The 19,974-nt window shown below is 43.6% G+C and overlaps 1 protein-coding gene and 1 long non-coding RNA gene across 2 annotated transcripts in view; both read left to right on the top strand.

The window, feature by feature from the left end:
* Positions 1–19,974, top strand: part of FBXO36 (F-box protein 36) — a 114,383-nt gene that overhangs the window by 22,700 nt on the left and 71,709 nt on the right. The window lies entirely within an intron of this gene.
* Positions 1,519–19,228, top strand: LOC138265585 (uncharacterized). The gene is made up of 3 exons (XR_011199387.1): positions 1,519–1,589; positions 3,602–3,628; positions 19,157–19,228. It is a non-coding gene; the product is annotated as an uncharacterized lncRNA (long non-coding RNA).

Consider the following 19,974-nt stretch of genomic DNA (forward strand, 5'->3'; position numbering starts at 1 on the left):
AGTGCACTCATAAAATCAACATACGTAGACAACAACTGCTCTAGGCCAATGGCAGTATCTGAGACAAGTACATCTTCAAAGTAGCACTGGAAGTGGTCCACTGCTCTCATGCAGAGGATATACAGGTACACCAGAAATGCTTTCTCATGCCCGTTAATATGTAGAATGAATAGGAACTGGGCATAAACCCACCACTGCTGTACACCTCTAATCAAATCAAAGGGCGGGGTGCACTCCCCATTTGTGCTGTACCTCTCCGATACATTTTAGTCTTCGTGGGTGTGTTATAACAAATGGATGAGGTCTAAATTGGCTCCCAAATACTTCATGATGGCCCAAAGCTTGAATCTGTACATAATATCAGGAGCACAGGACAGCTCCATAAATACTAGGTGAATGGCTTTCTTCTTAAAAACAACTTGGAGACATATGTACAAAAATTAGGAATAGTGATTTCCAAATTAGGGAATTCCTAACGGAATAAAGAATATATTTTAAAGTATCAATTCCTAGTGGGGTTGCAAATCGTCATTAATTGTCATTAATATTAATGAGGTAGGTCGCACTTGCAGACTCACTAGCAATCACAGCATTGGTAGTCTGCTGGGGGTCAGTATCCAACCATGTCTATGATTGTTTTTTAATAAAGCAAATAACTTGTCTTTGAAATGCAGCCCGTTTTCCTTAAAAAAAAACTGGATGCATTTTGAAAGAAAAATAAAACTTTTACTTTTCTTTTTTAGGGGCAGGATATTGGTCAGTGGGACAACTGCCCGCTCTTAAAAAATATATATATTTTTTAAATTCTCAAAAGGGACGGGGTGCCATGGGGACCCCATCTCATTTGCGAATGGTTACCACTGCCTTTCAGTAGTCAGTGAAAATAAATATTTTGCAACCGTAATTTGGCCTCAAAACATTAATACATTCTACTTCAAAACGGTATTTGGAAGAAACACCGTAAACATGCCCCTTCCAAATATTCGGTAACAAGTTACAAATCACTATTTGGCTTTTGTATGTTTAAAAATGCTTCTTTGCAGTCCCAAATGGCCTAATTCTGTGAATCGGGCCATTTGCAACATCTTAAAAAGTTTTGTTCATATGGCTCATATTTTGCAGAGATCAAGTAAAGAGTTAAATACTTTCCCTCTCATCCTTACCTCTCTGGAAATCCAGCTAGATGTCTGAGATATTAACTAATGTCCAATTGCACAACTTACCCAACAAATCCTGCCCAGCAGCTTTGCTGGAGTCAAGATGAAATATAGGCATCTAACAACATGAGTCACTACTATAATCTTTTTGGGTTTTGCCTGCACATGTGTGCTTGGGTGCTGTGCTTGCGAAACGTTTGTGATAAAAAAATATATATATTAAAAATGACTTACAGCCCACGCATTACTTACTATTGGTAGCTTTGCTAGTTACTCTCATTTTCTTGCTTGTCACTAGTAAGCAGCAGCTTCTCACCATTCCCAGTCTTCTTTCCTCGGCTTCGGCTGTTCCATGGAGGTTGGACGAAGTACTGTTTCTGGCGGTGGCTAGTGGCTGGCCAATAGTGTCCTTCCACTGGTCGTGAACTTTCGGTAAACTTCTTTTTTATTTTATTTTATTAACTTTTTTTTTTTTTTGCATCGTTAGCATGTATGTTCTTGTACCTGCATTTCCCCTACATGTTTTCTCATTTTAGACAACACACGCTTGCACATATTAAATGGCAAGCGCACATTAACAATCACACATGTGCACATTCTCTACAATAACATGCAGGCATTACCCTGACCGTCTCACTCATTTTACCACTTAATGTGTTGTTCCAGCACACACTCCTATATCACCCTCTATACATGTGTATATTGTTGCAACACAAGTGACACAATACACCTTATGAACAACATACCCTGCAAGTTCACTGCACCAGCACAAACAGGATGTATAACTATTGATTTAATTTGTAGCAGTGATTCGTGAAACGTGCAAGAGCACCTGGAGAGTGGTGTGTGCCTGCCTCCTGCACTTCACTAAGTCAGAAGTTGTTTTTTTTGCACCGTCATACAGAAAGCAATTCAGCCCTGTGTAGTAAACATTAGTGTGAAGATCCATGGACCTGCCCAAAAATTATTTTGCTAAAAGGTGATACGATTATACACGTAATCAAATATAATGTTGTGGCAATGACATTAAAGAATTATTTTTAAAAATACGCTTGCGCATAGGTTCGATGTCTCAATTTGTTACACATATTATATGAATAGTCATTATCTTTAAGGAGCCATTAAAGAACAATAAATTAAAAGGTGTAGAGTAGACGTTAGGAACCCTTCATTTTAACTAAAAGTGGTGTGGGCAGCCCCTCAATTCTTCTCCACGCACTGGGCTGTGTACACGGAGAGGCGAGAAATCGAAAGTAAAATCGCAGTCTACAGCCCTGAGTGTCTGTTTTCACCATAAAGAGTACTGTGCAGTATAATCCCTGCACTTCGGAGGCTCTTAATTCGAGAAGGAGCTAACTGGGTGAGGAATCGGAAAGGAATATAGAGAAAGTGGGGCTGGAGAATAGAAAGAGACTTTTTGTGTGCACAAACAACTGTAGTAATAAACACATTTACAAACAACTGCCTTTCAAAGAACTACTTCCCAATAAGTTCCCAGGGATTGACAGAAAGACGTGAAATGTTGTTCGACCCGTTAGTCTCATATTTGAAACAAGTACTAGAAAAATGATCATATTTATTGCTTAACATTTCTTAGATGGTTGAAGAGTCTACTCTATTCTTTAATGAACTCTCCTGACTCTCAACATTACATACGTTATGTAGATACATTTGGCATGGCCTCTGATTGTTTTTTGTTCCTCCCCAGATAGATGTCCCCGCCCACAAATGCTGTCTTGCGCCCCTTTTAATTTACTGACATGTCCTTTGACCTCAGTTCTAGGTTCTGCACCTGTTTGCAGTGGTCCAATCCATTTGTTTGACATTGTCTCTCTTTTTTTTTGTAAACAAATTTTACTAGTGAGTTTGCATCTACATTACAACCTACATTGCAAGTTCACCAGTATTCAGAGTCTTTTAATCATAATTCACTTGTAACATGTGTACTCCAAGTCAACCCTAAAACTCCCACATTCAACATTCCCTCCCTCCACCTTTCTCCCTCCCCTTCCCGTTCCTGAGTCAATTTCCATGCATTTCCGTAGTATTCCTATCAAGGTGTAGTTGCTCTTGATATTCTTTATGGGGATGATATTCTAGATGTTGGCCGTTTGGTGCGGGGGTGGCGTTTCCAATCTGGTGGAATCTATCTCGATGCACCTAGGGTCTGAGGCGTGTGTCCAGGCAACATATTTCTTAAGGCATATGGATTTATGGTTGCAGGGGTGTGGAATTTATCTACTTGTCCATGGGACAGGTTGCTTCATTAATCTACTTGTTCTGTAAAAAACAAATCTACTTGTTCCTTTGGTGCCATGTATTGTGGCAACAAATTATGGCAGCAATATCATATCTCTGATAATAGCCTCTCTGATTATGCTAGGGCTCGTACTATAGTAGGGCTTGAATACTAACAATTTCTTTATTTTGCCACCTTTCCGCAGATCCACATACTGGAGTAGGAGGTGGCGGTAAGCAACAGTTCCAAGGCTGAAATGCCTTTTTTAGTCTGTGCAAGCCTATTAACTTACATGTTTTAAGGGTTTTCACTAGCTGTTCTCTAATCACTTCCCAAATTGGGAAATGTTAGAAATGTACTCCCGACAAGGATCAGAAGTAAAACATCTTCCTGGGTTGGGAAAAAAGTGGTTAAAGGGAAAGATAACTTGTAAACGCTCAACAGGTTTTTGCATGAGCAAATCTACACCTGCACATTTGCTTGTGCTAAAATACACTTCACAAATATTTTCTAGGACTACGATTTCCTGGTCTACTTCTATAAATTCTTGTGAATTCATGAAATACAAAAATCTGCACTAATGCAAAGACATATACTATGGGTCCACTTTTGTGACTTTCTTTAAGAATTGGGCCCCTAAGTAGGTCTGGTGTTAACCAAGACTTTTTGTTTTATTAAAATTATATCTCTGTCTACCCATCTATCAGCAGGCTTCACTGTGACTGATCTTACTTGCAGAAACTGCTCCTACTCAGCGGCTGGATACACTCACATGTGGCATGTTCCATGTGCTGTACATTCATGTTAAATTATATTACAATGATCGCAATCTGCTCTTTCACTAGGAGCATACCAGCACACAAGTAGTTTTTTTCAGTGCCAGGAACTACTGTGGCAATGTGAGCTTAGTGCGACCCAAAAATATTTCTGCTTTTTGTTAATATCAAAACAGACACACATTGACTGCCAATGTCAATTTGCTTTGCCAATGCTTGTTTATATTCATGTTTCCCATTGACTTGTTGAAACTTATTACAGAGACTTTCCATTATGAATGTTTTTGCAAGCTAAACACATTTTACTAAATGATGCTTCAAAGAAATGGTACCTAAATTTCACAGTAGTTTAGTAAAACGTTTTCCCTCAGTTTGCATTTTTTGTGAACATTTTATTTTGAAAGCAAAAAGTTAGCAATCAGAAAGCATTCTGGGAGCATTACAGGTAGCCTCATATTTTAAACTTGGCAAATATGCGCTTTTTTTTTTTTTTTTTTTTTTTTTTTTTTACTGGAACCACTGTCAGTAGTGCAGTCCGAGCTTACAACATTTAGAACTCTCACAATAAAGGCTTTGCATTAATGACCCTTAAATACAATTTTGAATAGCATTAACATATGAACACATTATCTCAACTGCAGACAATTACTTTCCTTGCTCTTTAAAGTGGTACTGTAAATTGGGAGACAAAAGGTTTGTGCTGCAGGGGGTTGGGCCTACGTGTCCCAAGGACAAAATAAACTTGAAAACTTGTCCCTGGCCCCAAACAATATGTCCTGGGTGTTGGGCTATAGGAATTCTACAAAACTGGGTTGTGCCGGAGTGATCCTTGAGAGTCTCTACCGGAGTCCCTCAGGCAGTCTACCAAAGCCTCCCACACCCTTGCCATGTCCAGCGGTCTCAGGCCTCTTTTGAATTTTCTAAGTGATGAGTCTCATTCATAGCTCGCCCATTTTTCTAATTCCCTGTGCCATTTTGTGATGCTGGGCCCTCTCTGTCCTTTCCAGTTCATTGTAATCTCTCATTTGGCCAGAGCATAGGCGAAGTCCTGGAACCTCATGGGCACTTTCGTCTTGGGCGTGTGAGGGAACCACCCCATTAAACAATGGCTAGGCGTACATGGGATCTCCTTGTCTATTACCTCAGTTACTGTGCATGTTACTTCTTCCCAATATGTTCCTAAGTGGTGGCAATCCCATAACTTGTGTTTGATTTTAACCACCTCTGTTCCATCGCGTGGGCAACATGTTCCTGTTGTGTTAAAATGCTGATTGATCTAACCAGGCGTCAAATATGCCCTATGTACGATAAAGAAGTTGATTAATTTAAAACGGGAGTAACTGAAGGCTTTTGGGATTCTTTCTAAAATAGATTCCCAAGCCTTAGATGGTATCGGAGTACCAAATCTTCCTCTCATTCAAGTCTCAAAGATTCTAAAGGATAATTCATGTAGTTTTGTATTCTACGATAAAGACACGTGACCACTTTATATGTGCCTGCTGATAGGGATAGGTAGTATGTGGTTGCTTGTGGTTTTGGTTTGTCGAGGCCTGACTTCCAATGTTGGCGGATAGCTGCAGTGACTGCTCTGTGAAGCAAGAAGTGTCCTCTTAGTAGATCAAATTCTGTCCTAAATTCCTCAAATGGAAGTACCACCTTGTCCCTGGATAGGACGCCTATTATTGTTGCCACTGCCTCGTTCAGGCAGTCAGTCCCTCCCAAGTACTGGTGTGAGGCAGGGCCAACAGGTATGTTATGGGGAAGTACAGGGAGATGGGATGTCTGTCTTTGACTTATGATATTAAGATATTGTGTCCATCATTGGTTAATGACTCTCAGTTTGGGAGTATCCTCTGCCTGCAGTCATCGTACTCTCAGTAGGACGTCCGTTAGTCGTGTTAGTGAGGGTATGAAAGGTCTCACAGGTGTATGTTGTGTTTTTCTATTTGCTAACCATTTGGCAAATTACTGAAGTTGCACTAAAATTCAAACTCTGGCACTGCAAGTCCACCATCTGTTGTTTGTCTCTGCATTTTTGATAGAGCTACCCATTTCCGACCTGCCCCCCAGAGAAATGAAGTTATTAATGTGTCCAATTCTTTAAATATTGATCTGGGTATCCTTATAGGAAGGACCGTGAAAAAGTAAAGCAGTTGCGGCAAAACTATCATTTTAAGTAGAGCCACCTTCCCTGCCAATAACAGTTGGAGCGCCCGCCATAAAGCCATGGCTCATCGAATGGAGCAAATTGCTTGCCCCACGTTGCCATCTAAAATACCCTGTTTATCATAGTATATTCTGGTTCCTAGGTTTGATAAGCAAGATGTTTCCCAAAGTAATGTGCCTAGGTCCGGTGGCGTCATAAATTTGGCTCCATAGGAAGGAGCTGGGATTTCTGCCTGGTCACCCGAATGCCTGATAGGGTCCCAAAGTTTGTCAGCATGTTTCTTCTTTGACGGCCGGGGAGGGATCCAAACTAGGTGCGCCAGTGAGCGTTACCCTTTGACGGAAGTGTGACTATAAGGGGACGCTTCCCCCCCCCAGACCAGGGGCCATTTGCCCTTCAATCACAGGGCCTCCCGTGTTTAGTAACCCACAGGTAGGCCCATATTTATTACATCATCCTAGCCACCTCCTACTGAGGGAGGCCACTTTTTTTTCTTCTTCTTAGTACATGACCCTTTAGTGCATGACTCTAGGGATCCTGAGGCCTTGACGAATGCCCTGAGACCTCCTTCGGCTTGGGATTAGTGGGCAGAAACATGTTAGCCATTAAATAGTAGGTGACTCTTCAAGCCATTGCCCTGTAGAAGCATCCCACTTCTTCTTTTTAATCTCACCAGCAATCACCACTAATAAAGGTGAACTATCACACAGGTGATTGATTAGGTGTTTTAGTCTTTCTTCAGCACAACTGGATCCCATTACTATTCAGATAGCCTTTATCTCTGCACTCCCTCCAAGTTCCTTTAACTACAAGGTTGAGTCTGTCCAGGTGGTATTATCCTACCTGGATGGGGCTAGATGATCATATGATGAAGCATGACACTATATAGTGTGTGTGAGACCACCTAGTCCATAAGGCAAAATTCCCCTCAATACCATCCCTGACATACGAATAAGTCCTGAAGTTCGGGATATATTAACAGCCTAGGACAAATTAAATTTACTTTGCACCCACAAGATACCCCATACTCCTTGTGTATTTGTTTCTGTTTCTAGGGGAGATACTATGGGTGTTCTTTTTTCACTCCCCTCCTTTCTCATTGTGACTAAGAGCATGTTTCTTGCGCCTTCAGATTACTTTGCAGATTGTCCAGGAATATGAGCAAGTCATGTGCATGTAGGATGATATAGTGGTAAGGTAAACCTATGTTGATCCCTGTATAGTTGTGTCCTTCTCTAGCTACACTGGCTCAGGGTTCCATGGCCAATGCAAATAGCAAAGGGGATAGAGGGCAGCCTTGTTTGGTTCCTCTTTCCACTGCATAACTAGCTCATATCACTCAACCTGTTCATACCCTCGACTCAGGGGAAGTGTATAACAGTCGCACCCATCCTATATAATCTGCGCCCAGCCCCATCCTGGTCATAACTGCATACAGAAATTCCCATTCTAGGCTGTCAAACACCTTTTCAATATCTACTGCTAGTGTACCTGTCTCTGATTTATCATATGAGGAGTCTGTCATGACAGCTAGCAAGTGTCGAATGTTAATGGCGTTGTTACGGCCCAGAATGAATCCCACTTGGTCAGGGTGGCTTAAGAGTGACATTAGCAACCTCGTAGCTACGATTTTGCTGAGAATCTCATAACCTAAATTCACATTGAAATGGGCCTTGTTAGACCTGACAGCCTTAGGGTGGTCACCCCTAACTTTTGCCTGCCTCCCTCCACTTTTTAGACACTGTTTCTGCTGGTTTTAAGACTCTGCGCACTTTACCACTGCTAATCAGTGCTAAAGTGCATATGCTCTCTCCCTTTAAACATGGTAACATAAGATCATACCCAATTGGACTATTTAATTTACTTATAAGTCCCTAATAGGGTGCACTATGGGTGCCCAGGGCCTGTAAATTAAATGCTGCTAGTGGGCCTGCAGCACTGATTGTGCCATCCAACTAAGTAGCCCCTTAACCTTGTCTCAGGCCTGCCATTGCAAGGCCTGTGTGTGCAGTTTCACTGCCAATTCGACTTGGCATTTAAAAGTACTTTCCAAGCCTAAAACTCCCCTTTTTCTACATATAAGACACCCCTAAGGTAGGCCCAAGGTAACCCATAGGGCAGGGTGCTGTGTAGGCAAAAGGCAGGACATGTACCTATGCAGTTTACATGTCATGGTAGTGTAAAACTTCTAAATTCGTTTTTACACTGCTGTGAGGCCTGCTCCCTTCATAGGCTAACATTGGGGCTGCCCTCATATCTTGTTGAGTGGTAGCTGCTACTCTGAAAGGAGTAGGAAGGTCATATTTAGGATGGCCAGAATGGTAATATTAAATCCTTCTGACTGGTGAAGTTGGATTTAATATTACTATTTTTAGAAATGCCACTTTTAGTAAGTGAGCTTTTCTCTGCACTTAAATCTTTCTGTGCCTTACAATCCACGTCTGGCTGGGTTTAGTTGACAGCTCCTTGTACATTCACTCAGACACACCCCAAACACAGGATACTCAGCCTCACTTGCATACATCTGCATTTTGAATGGGTCTTCCTGGGCTGGGAGGGTGGAGGGCCTACTCTCACATAAAGGACTGCCACACCCCCTACTGGGACCCTGCCAGACAGGATTGAACTGAAAGGGGGCCTGGTGCACTTCTAAGCCACTCTTTGAAGTCTCCCCTACTTCAAAGGCAAATTTGGGTATATAAACAGACCCGCTGCCCCTACCAACTCAGACACTTCCCGGAGAAGAAACTTGTAACCAGAACCTGCATCCTGCCAAGATCAACTGCCTGGCTTCCGAAAGGACTCACCTGACTGCTTTCTGTGAAGGACTGCTGCCTTGCTGTTGCCCTGCTGCCTTGCTGTTCCTTGGCTGTGGTGAAGAAATGCTCTCCAAGGGTTTGGATAGAGTTTGCCTTCTGTTCCCTGAAGTCTCAGGACCAAAAAGACTTCATCTCTTCAAGAAGGACTCCTTGTGCAGCGAAATTCGACGCACAGCCTGCCCTGCAGTGAAAATTTCACCGCACGCCAAATCTGAACGACGCAGCCCGACTGCACGACAAGAAGATCGACGCAGCACGAGTGTAGCGACCGGAAATTCAACGCACTGCCGGCTGGATCGACGCACAGCCGACCCAGAACGATGCAGCCCGACTTCCAGAGAGGAATCGACGCAGCGCCTGCCGTGTGGAAGAAAATTCAACGCAACGCCCACCGGATTGATGCAACTCCCGTGACTTCGTCGTGCCAGCGCAGGAAATCCATGCACCGCCCCCGGGGCGTCTGAAAACCCCGCAACCCGAAGAGGATCTACGACAGAGCGCTGGAAATCGACGCCCAGCTGTCCCTGCGTGAAAACTAAATGACGCATCGCCGTGTGCGTCCCGAGAAATCGACGCACACCTTTTTCTTTCCACGCTTCTCCTCCTCTGCGGTTCTTTGCGGAGATTTTTCACGCGAATCAAGTACTTTGTGCTTGAAGGAGACTTTGTTTGCTTTTGAAAGACTTAAGACACTTTATATCAGTTTTCAGTGATATCTCTACATTTACTTATTGCATCTTTGATAGTTTTGACCTGCATTTATCCAGATAAATATTATATATTTTTCTAAACACTGTGTGGTGTATTTTTGTGGTGCTATATGGTGGTATTGTATGATTTATTGCACAAATACTTTACACATTGCCTTCTACGTTAAGCCTGACTGCTTAGTGCCAAGCTACCAGAGGGTGGGCACAGGATAATTTGGATTGTGCGTGTCTTACCCTGACTAGAATGAGGGTCCTTGCTTGGACAGGGGGTAACCTGACTGCCAACTAAAGACCCCATTTCTAACAGGCCTAAACACCCCACATTCAGTTGGTGATTAACCAGGTTTTACCATCTTTATAGCTAGATCCTTCCGCATCAAAGGTAGTAACAGTCCCCTTTCCCTCGCGCCTTTATAGAGGGTGGCCAATCTCTGAGCTAAGTTATCGGAGTATGCAGCATAAAATTCGATTGGGAATTCATCTGTCCCAGGTGTCTTACCTCTGGCAAGACCCTTTATGGCGCTCGTAATTTCTGTATTGTAATTTCACCGTACCAATGTTCCTGCCTCATCTCATGTGATTGTGGTGAGTGGTAGTGAGTTCATAAATGCCTGTGTTGTCTCTGCGTCATGGTAGGTGGCACTTTCATATAACCCATCATAGTACTGCATAAATTGCCTATTAGTTCCCTCTTGTCTGTAAAGCATTTGTCCTATCTCAATCTGTGTTTCTACTATGATAGAGGCTCTTTTAGTTGGAGTCGCTAACCATGCTAGCAATGTCCCAGTTTTATCTCTCTCCACATGGGCCCTGGACATACACCTTTTATAACTGAAGTACAGTAGCCGTTCTGTCTGGCTCTCTACTGCCTGTAAGAGCCTATCTTGTGGTCCGGAAGCCCAGGCCCACGTCTTTCTTTCACGCTCAGCTCTTCTTCCGCTGCCAAGACTTCTTTCAGCAGAGTTTGCCATACTCCCACTGATTCAGCTAGGCATCTTCCCCGAAGCACTCATTTAATTGCATTCCATTCTATTCAGGGGTTGCTAGCCATCCCATTATTTTCAGAGAAGAAATTGTCGATGTGCTACTTTTCAGCCTCCTGATATTGTGGGTTGTCTAGCGATTCAGGCTTTAATTCCCAGGTAGGAATGCAGGCTTGAATCCGTTTGCATTTCAAATGTAATAGTATGGGGTTACGGTCTGAGAATGTGCGGGCTAGGTATTCTGCATCCTGTATTTGGCCATATACAGCCAGTGTGCAAAGAAATGCGTCTAGACACACATGTAAATGTAAAAATATGGAGTAATCACATGTTTGTGGATAGAGACTGCACCAGGTATCTATGAGACCCCATTGTGAGTGTCAGCTCGAGAACTGACCTGCTACTCTGATTACTGGGGAATCTTTCAATACAGGATGGGAACAATCCAATTGTGGATCAGTTATACAGTTGAAGTCTCCTCCTATCACTACCAATTGCAAAAGGTATGGAGCTAAACCCCTGAAAATTTCACTAGAAAAGTACCTTGGTCTGTATTAGGTGCCTAAATATTAATTAGGGCCAAGTTTCATCCCTCTAGCTTGCCCTTCACTGCTACATATCGCCCTTCTGGGTCTATGATACTTTCTGTGTATTGAAAAGGGACCCCAGGCCTAATCCATATTAGGGTCCCTCTAGCATAAGCCGAATAGGTGGTGAAGTATGTGTGGCCCCTCCATTACGTTTGTAGGGCTTTTTCCTTCTGCCACTGTAAGATGTGTTTCTTGGAGCATTGCTACATGGATGCCTCTTATATGCAAATATGAGAACACTTGATATCTTTTTGCCATCATATACATTCCGCGATAAGAGCTTGTAAGTCTCGAGTGTAGTCATTACCACCCTTCGCTTGCATCCATCCACTAATCCCCTCCCTGTTGGATATTTTCATGCATGTAGCATTCCACATCATATTCATGTTAACTGTCCCAATAGTTTTAGACTCCAGTTCCCTAGTGTTAATTAAACAACCATAAACAAGCACACTCCCCCTCCCCAGAACAGGTGACAACATCTACTCATCCAAACCATCAACTAGTAACTGTGCTCGCCGAAGGAGCAGCAGGCAGTCCTTTTAATATATGGGGTGTGGTCCTGGTGACTCCGCCGGTCCCTCCCCACCCAGTCCTAATTTTTGTCATCAGGCAACAGTTCTCTTGTTGCCCTCTCCTCAGTTTTCCTTTAGCATGCATCGCTAAAGGCATCTGGAACATCTCAGTGATTGTCCCCTTCGTTATATGTAAGTGTGCATCAGGCTTAAATCAGGCAGAAATAGTGGTCAAATAATATCATCAGATGTCTCCAGAGTCACTATTGGCAGAGCGTCCTCTGATGTGTGGGTGGTATAGAAATCACGATCTGACCCTGAACGATCCTTCTCCTCTACCTCTAGTGCTAAGTTTGGGCTCTGGCTGCAGTTGCTCAAAGAAGCCACTGCCTCTTTTACTTTCTGGTGTTCTTGTTGGGCCTCTGCTTTGGAAAGGGCTGACGAAATGTGCTTGTGAGGGTCTTGTTTCTCCTTGGATTTACATAGGGAACTTCTGTAGCGGCATGAGCCAGTAGTTTGTTGTGTATCAAGCCAGTGCCATACTGCCTCAGGGGTGTTGAAAAATAGGGTTCTTTCAGCAGTTACCACTCCAAGACGGGCAGGAAACATAATGCTGTATGGTATACCCATCTGCCTTAATTTTGCCTTGGCCTCTTGGAATGGGGACCTCTGCTTCTGCACTTCACATGGAAAATTCGGGAAGAGGCAGACCATGCTGTTTTCAACTGTGTAGTCCCCATTTTTTCGTGCTTGACTGAGGAGGTAGTGCCTGTTTTTTTAGTGTATTAGTCACACTATTAACTGTCACGGGGGCAATTGGTGGTGGAGGGCGTCAGCATTCTGTGCGCCCTTTCTAGGGCAAAGAACATGGTGAGTCCATCTCCTGCTACCTCTAACCAAAGCTATTGTTCCAAATATTCGCCCATATTCTTCCCTTCCATTCGTTCTTTTAGGACAGTTGCATGAATATTATTGCACCAGGATCTGTTTTCTGCTTTGTCCACTTTGGCTTCTAATCCATGAATCTTCTGTTCAAGGGTGCACAATGTCTCTGTGGCATCAGAGAATGTGGGTGTGACATCATTGATATTTTTTCCGTTGCTGTGACTCGTTCCGCCAATCGGCTGTGATCACCCAGAAGTATAGTCATATCCATCGCCAGTGCATCAAATTTGCTTTCTATGACCTCCTGGGAGGCAATTATGGCTTGGAGGATTTCTTCTAAGGTGGGATCTCCATTGTTTTTCACTGTTCTTGGTTGGTGGTCCTCCTGTTGTGTCATGAGTGGTTCAGTGGCGAGTTCATCTCTAGTGTCAGGGTCCCTACTGCGGATGATCTTCCCCATGGTCTATAGGCTTCAGTGGTTAGAGCAGCCTAGCAGTCTGCTGTGACAGTGGCTCCTGGCTGGGCAGGGGGGGGCGGGGTCTGTGCGATATGGTGCTGGGATTTAGTGTGGGAAAACACCCTGGCTTGTCCTCTAGTATTGAGTAAGTTGGTAGATGAGTGGCCTCTGTACCAGTTAGTCCAATTGGGGTGGTGTTATCCCCAGGTGGTTGGCATCCCCCATCACCTCTGTCCGATGTTTCCAGCGAGGCAGCCTGGTATTGCCGCCTGTGTCTAGCCCCAGGCAACTATGAGAAGCACTTCCCTCTCGCACTAGGGCAGTTTTTAATCCCTACTCTAGGGCGCAGGAGTTGCTTAGACACCAACGCCTTATGGGTTCACGGTGTGTCACGGGGACCCCAAGTCTGTTTGCGCTGCTGTCAAGGAGTTGTGGTGCAGCGTGGTAGAGCTGACATCTTCTGTACATCTGGGAGGAAATTGTTCATTGGGCCCCAAGGTTCAGCCGTTGATTTCTCTCTGAGAGGGCACTCCGCATTAGTGGGCCAAGTTCGGGCTCCCCCAATGATAAAATGGGCACTCGCCGCTCTCAGTCCGCGTTCGGGAGCCAGTGCTCCAGGGTCAGGCCCCTTCGTGTGCGGCAGCCACCTTCCTTCTGGTCTGGTTTCTCTAGTCTGTCGCTCCTTAGCACAGTGGCGGGCGCCGGGCGTCTCCGTTCCTCAGCGTTGCCGATGCATTGCCTGCCTCTGTCTTCTCCAGGCTTCCCTGTGCACCGCTCCCGATGAGCGTGTCCTCTGATGCGGTTCGGCATCCACTCATTCTTTGGCGTCCGAGGGCCGTCCGGTAGAGTTTCTGTGCTTGTCCTGGGCTGTCCCAGGTTGTCGGGCAGTGCTGTCTCGCTTGGTGCCCTCAACTCAGCTGGCATTTGATCTTCCGCCGTCCTCAGTAGGTTTCCCGTGGGTTAGACACGATTCTCCCATCTTGAATCGAGCGTGGCCCAGTTATTGTATCAAAGTGTGTTTTAAGGCCTTCCGCTGTAGTATTTCAGTGGGCGTTCGGTACACCGTCTTCAGGGGCCTCTGGGAGTCATTGGCAATGATTGGGGGCCCCAGTAGTGCGTGTTTTTGAACAGGATGGCGTTGGGTGGGGAGTCTCCGGCAGGAGCCTTGCGGAAAGGCTTCTTACTCCATTAGGCTGCCTGATGTAAAACCCCCCTCTCCATTTTACCTTGTCTCTCATGTCCATCTCCACCTATGGACTACGTTTCGTCTATAGGCACACTTTAAAGTGAGTAATATTTGAAGCCCGCACGTTTGTGGTCTTAGCCTCTAAGTGAGTTAAACAAATACCATAGTCCCTTTAAAAGGGTACTTTTATGTAGCCCTGAGATTATTATATGGTTGCTCAACAACTGTAGTACATAAGCAGGTGCGACACATGTAGAATACGTTTTTAATCTTCAGCTGTAGCCAGTTCTTTTCATGCTAAGGTTTCCTCTTGTCTCTGCTATCGAAGCTTGAATATGTTTCCGCTGCCGACTTTGTATTTGGGAGAACTGTGTTCGAGTCTCAGCGCTGGCTCAACATTTTAGGATTGTGGGCAAATCACCTACTCTCCCCGTGTCTACTTAAAACAAATGTGTTCTTGTGTAATGTAACTGGGGCTCATGTAAAGCGCACCAATATATTTGGGTCAAGTTTGCACTATATAAAACTGCAAAAAAAAAAAAAACGTTTACAAAGCCAATAGGTTTCGCCTATGCAAATGTTATTGACTTTGTCAATGTTTTTTTACCTATTGCAGAACAGTTTAGCTGTTGTGCAATATAGCGTAAAGTTAAAAAAGTGCTATGACACGGACAATGTGGCACTTTCTTTTAAGCCACGATGCACGCAACTCAACTGCTGCGCGACATGGAAAAAAAGCATTGACAAAGCCAATAGATGTTCCACTAATGGTTTTGCCAATGCTTGTTTTAAATACAGAAATGTTTACCAAGAGACACCAACTGTCAGGCAATATTGAACATAGGGTCCACAATTCTACATTAGCTTTTTATTGTGCTAAGAGGAACACCTACCAGCAAGAAATTTTGTTGAATGAACTGTTTAAGATGGTGGTAACTATTTCTGCAATCTCCAAAACTCATTTCCCTTCACTAGGCAATGTTGCCTGCAGTTATAAATGTCATAATCACCAAAACTGTACAGTGGCATAAATAAGCAACCCATCCTCTAAACTAATCTCATCCAGTGCAGTTTTAAGGCAGCTGTTCTTTCCTCTGCAAGCCGCCATATTCCAGAAAATTCTGTAGTCACTGGTCAGTGGAATCACCAGCATCTGCAAGATCATCCCAGGACTTCCTATTACATACCCAGTTGGCTGATATTACAGCCCTTCTACATTCACTTGGCTACCTTTGATTATTTTGATTATGAGGAGAAAACCTTCATCACCTGTCAGCATTTTTGTCTAGCTTTGGCACTTAAGGAATTATACCACTAGTTTGAGCGGCCTTTAGCCTCATCATAACTTTATGTGGTAAGTGATCTGGCAATTAGCTGATCTAAAGTGTGGAACTCATTTCTTATCTTGAAATCAACTTCCCCGACTCCAGACATGCCTTTATAGTAAGTAAACCCATCAATTGTTTGTATTTGATCAAAACCGACAGAGACTCCATTCCAATGCCAAAAGGTTGAGGGAGGAGGGGTTCACCTAGTGCCCAAATATAAGGAGAAGTCTTTGGAGTCCTGGAACTATGCCCTGACTGCAGTACATGACCAGATGTGTAAGACCTTCACAATAGCTCCTACGCTTTCCTCAAGTCCCGTAGTACCTCTAACTTTCTTCCAGCCAAAGACATAGGGGGTCATTACGACCTTAATGCCGCCCGCCAAGATCTGACCGCCATGCGGCCGCCAATGCGGGGGCACCCACACTGCAGCCATTTGGAGATCCCCGCTGGGCCTGGTTTCCGCCCGCCGGCCCAGCGGGGATCACCGCCGCAACATAGGAGCCGGCTCCAAATGGAGCCGGCGGTGTTGCGGCCGTGCGACTTTTCACTGTCTGCATAGCAGACAGTGAAAAGCTGCATGGGACCCTGTCAGGGGGCCCCACGACTCCCCGTTCCGCCAGCCTTTTCCTGGCAGTCGGGGACTCGTAATCCCCTGGGCAGCGCTGCAAGCAGCGCTGGCCAGGGGGATTAACACCGCCGGGGCAAAAGTGGCGGAATACCGCCGGCCCCGGCGGTGCAACCGCGGCGCTTCCGCCGCGGTCGTAATACGCCTGGAAGCACCACCAGCCTGTTGGCGGTGCTTCTGTCATTTTAGCCCTGGCGGTCCCGTACCGCCAGGGTCAAAATGACCCCCTTAGTCTTTATCCAAAGTGAAATTCCTGCATCAAAAAGCACGCCTTTTTTTCTGGCATCCCTAACCAGGAGTAATCTCTAAAGAGCTTGCCAAGTGTTACTTTTGAGGATAAATCCAGTCTGGTCAGGGTATAACAGACATGACATTTTCCTCTCCAATGTATGTGCAGTCTCCTTTGTTCTAATTAAGGAATGGCCAGGGCCTATATGACATGAAGTTCATGTAATCTTTTCCTAGTTTAAGCAACACTGTAGCTAGCGATTTCTTTGCATTCTGTGAGGGTATGCTTCTCCATCATGTAATAGGGCACCAATCAGCAAATATGCAAATATGATAACTGTATATGTGCAAAGCCGGTAGAGCATATTATCTTGATAACAATGTATAGCAAAATGTATATTATACATCATTCTATGAGTCTCAGTTATTTGCTTGAAGCAAGCAGAAAAAAAGCCTGGTGGACACTGGAATGAATAGGTTAAAATAAGGTCCCCCTATTCCATGGGATCGGAGATAATATCCTATCTGAAAGTGTAGCATGTAGACTTTGTTATGGGTGTTTTAACGTGGCTAAAATATCAAATCAGTATGGCATCAAACTCTGCATAACTGACGCACCCTGTCAGGCACGAACCTTGAACCCTTCTGCTTCTCTGCCCCCTTCCTATTTGTCTCCCTGCCCCCCAACCACTCCCCGTTGGTTTTGATATTATTGCATGCTTGACATGGTTTCTCGTCACCCCCCAGCCCCCCCCGTACACCCAACGAGGTCAGAGGCTGGGGATCGCCCTACAAGAACTAAAGGCCACAACGATGTACTAAGCTTGCTGGTTTTAACACTGAAGTGAACTCTGGCTTGATTCCCCCACCTCCCTGAGTTTGATTGACGGCCGCACGGCTATGGTGTGTGTTGATTCCCCTCATCTACTTATCTACCAATTTGGTAATGTTGTTTTCCTCCTGTGCATTTCTTAAAAATATGGAAAGGTTTCTGTGAAATGGGGTTGGTTGATGTGAAGCTGTTTTGTTTTTTGTGCCATGAGCGCATTGCAGCTGACTTCGGTATCAATGTAGATGCTCAGAGAATTTTCGCTTTGTATCAGTTGGGACCCGAAGTCATTCAAAAGTATTTTGTTTAGCTTTGCTCCCCCTCAAATTACTTGCCGGCATTGGCGATGAAAGCAAATTCTGTCTTGGTTAATGTTCATTTCAGACAGGCCTTAGACCTACAGGATTGAATGGCGAAAGCAGTTCCCGTGATTGGCGATGTCATAACACACATGTTCCATGCAAGCATGAGTGAAAGCTGTTCTTATTTTCAGCAGTAAGACTCCCATGGGCTCCATGCATACGTTCAAAACCACTGGCAACCCTTAGGCGATAGTAAGCATTTGTTCTTCAGCCGTATCTATTGCTTTTAGTTAAAACCCACTTAAAAGATATGCCTAGGGACAAAGAGTATATGTGAATGCATTGAATCCGTAGAAGCTCCAGTTTATATGCAGCAAACAAGGTGACATAATATGACTTTATAATAATCAAATTTTCTCCGTAGTTATACAAATATAAGTTGAGGTAAGGGTACCTAGTTTAAGCATATTTATACACTTTCATGTTAAGGATATGACCATGGTTAAATAAAACAGGTACAGCAACCCTCTTTGGCTTCAAAGTGCTGTTGAAGTACTGTACATTGAATCTAGAAATAGTCATGACAAATTAGTCAGGATGATGAGGCCTTTACTAAAGAATGACCTGAGTTGGGTAATTCCTGAAAATGAAACTATGTGCTTTGGATAACAGCCTCAAGTATCATCACTACACGCTCTCCTGCGTAAGATACGTTGTTTTACCTGACTTCTGTAGACCGTAGGCAAATGATATTTGGAAATAAGAGTGGTTAGTAATATGAGGGCAATCGAATATCTGAGTAGTACCTAGATCAGCAGAGTTGATAACTTCCATTCATATTTCGAGAATTATTTTTTACAAATGTGCGATTTGTTGATAAAAAGCAAGAAAGAAGAAGGGGATCCAGCGGTTGATGCTGGGACACACATAGGCAAAGAACACATGTGAGCGTGACACAACACACACACTCTCTCTCTCTCTCTCTCTCTCTCTCTCTCTCTCTCTCTCTCTCTCTCTCTCTCTCTCTCTCTCTCTCTCACGCCCCCCCTCATGCGGGGAGATACTGGCTTTGCTGTGCAGTTTTTTTGAAAGTCCTACAACAGTAGTGATATGTGATTTACTGAACAATATAAATGAGGTAAGCTGAACGACTTTTGCAATGATTTATCTACCAGCATTGAAAATCCATGAATAATCTTACTAGGCTCAGTTTAGGTGCAAACTTCATTCTACCTTTAAGCATCATAGATGCATTCCTTAAACGTTATTGAGTGTGTCATTAGTGTAGCACAATAGGAGTAAAACCATTCCTCTTGACTGTGGTGTTTTTGACTACTAAATTTCACTTCTTTCTTAGGTTTCATTCTGGTCCTGGGAAGGACCCACCTGTTGAAGATTTTACTACAGTGTTTTTCAAGTTGAGCTCTATACTTGGGAGGTAGAGGCTCTACAATCTTAGTAATAACTCAACCTATTGAAGAGAGTTTAATACCCCATTATATGAAGCAACATTTATTTTTGACTTCAAAATCAGGAAATCGTCAGTTATGATATTTTAACTTTATATGTTTTAGGCACACAAAATGTGAGTTTATTGAATATTTGATTACTCACTCAGTCACAGTTCGAGGAGTTCTAAAGAGCACATACATTAGCTCCTTGAAGTTACTGAAAGGAAAACACCCTTGCATTATCTGTTGACATCTTAAAATATAAAACAAAAGTCTGTTTATTTATATCAGTGGATTACTCATCCCACATCATTAATTGGCCCATTTTTCTGAAAGCAACCTCTATTGCTTTTAAAAATAAGGAACACATATTGTGATATACTTGCAGGTTTAAAACTCATACTTTGTATGCTTACAGAACAATGATTTTAAAGTATGTTTCACTTGCACATATTTTGTTATATGCATTCAAGTAACATGTTTTTCACTTTATGCAAATGTGATGTAGTGCAGACTTGTTGCTTGTTTTAGTGAAATTAAATTATTTTGTGCTTTGTGTTCCTCTCTGTTGAAAAAGAGGGTTATGCCCGCTGAAACGCAAGTTCCACATATACTAACTCGTTATCCTCCTTACATCATGTTAAAGTAAAATGTGCATTTTGCTTCTTTCGACCCCAAATTCATGTTGGAGTAAGTCCAATTTTCTTATTCAATGCCCTTCTAT

Source organism: Pleurodeles waltl, chromosome 11 (genome assembly GCF_031143425.1).
Source record: "Pleurodeles waltl isolate 20211129_DDA chromosome 11, aPleWal1.hap1.20221129, whole genome shotgun sequence".
Taxonomy (NCBI): Eukaryota; Metazoa; Chordata; class Amphibia; order Caudata; family Salamandridae; genus Pleurodeles; species Pleurodeles waltl.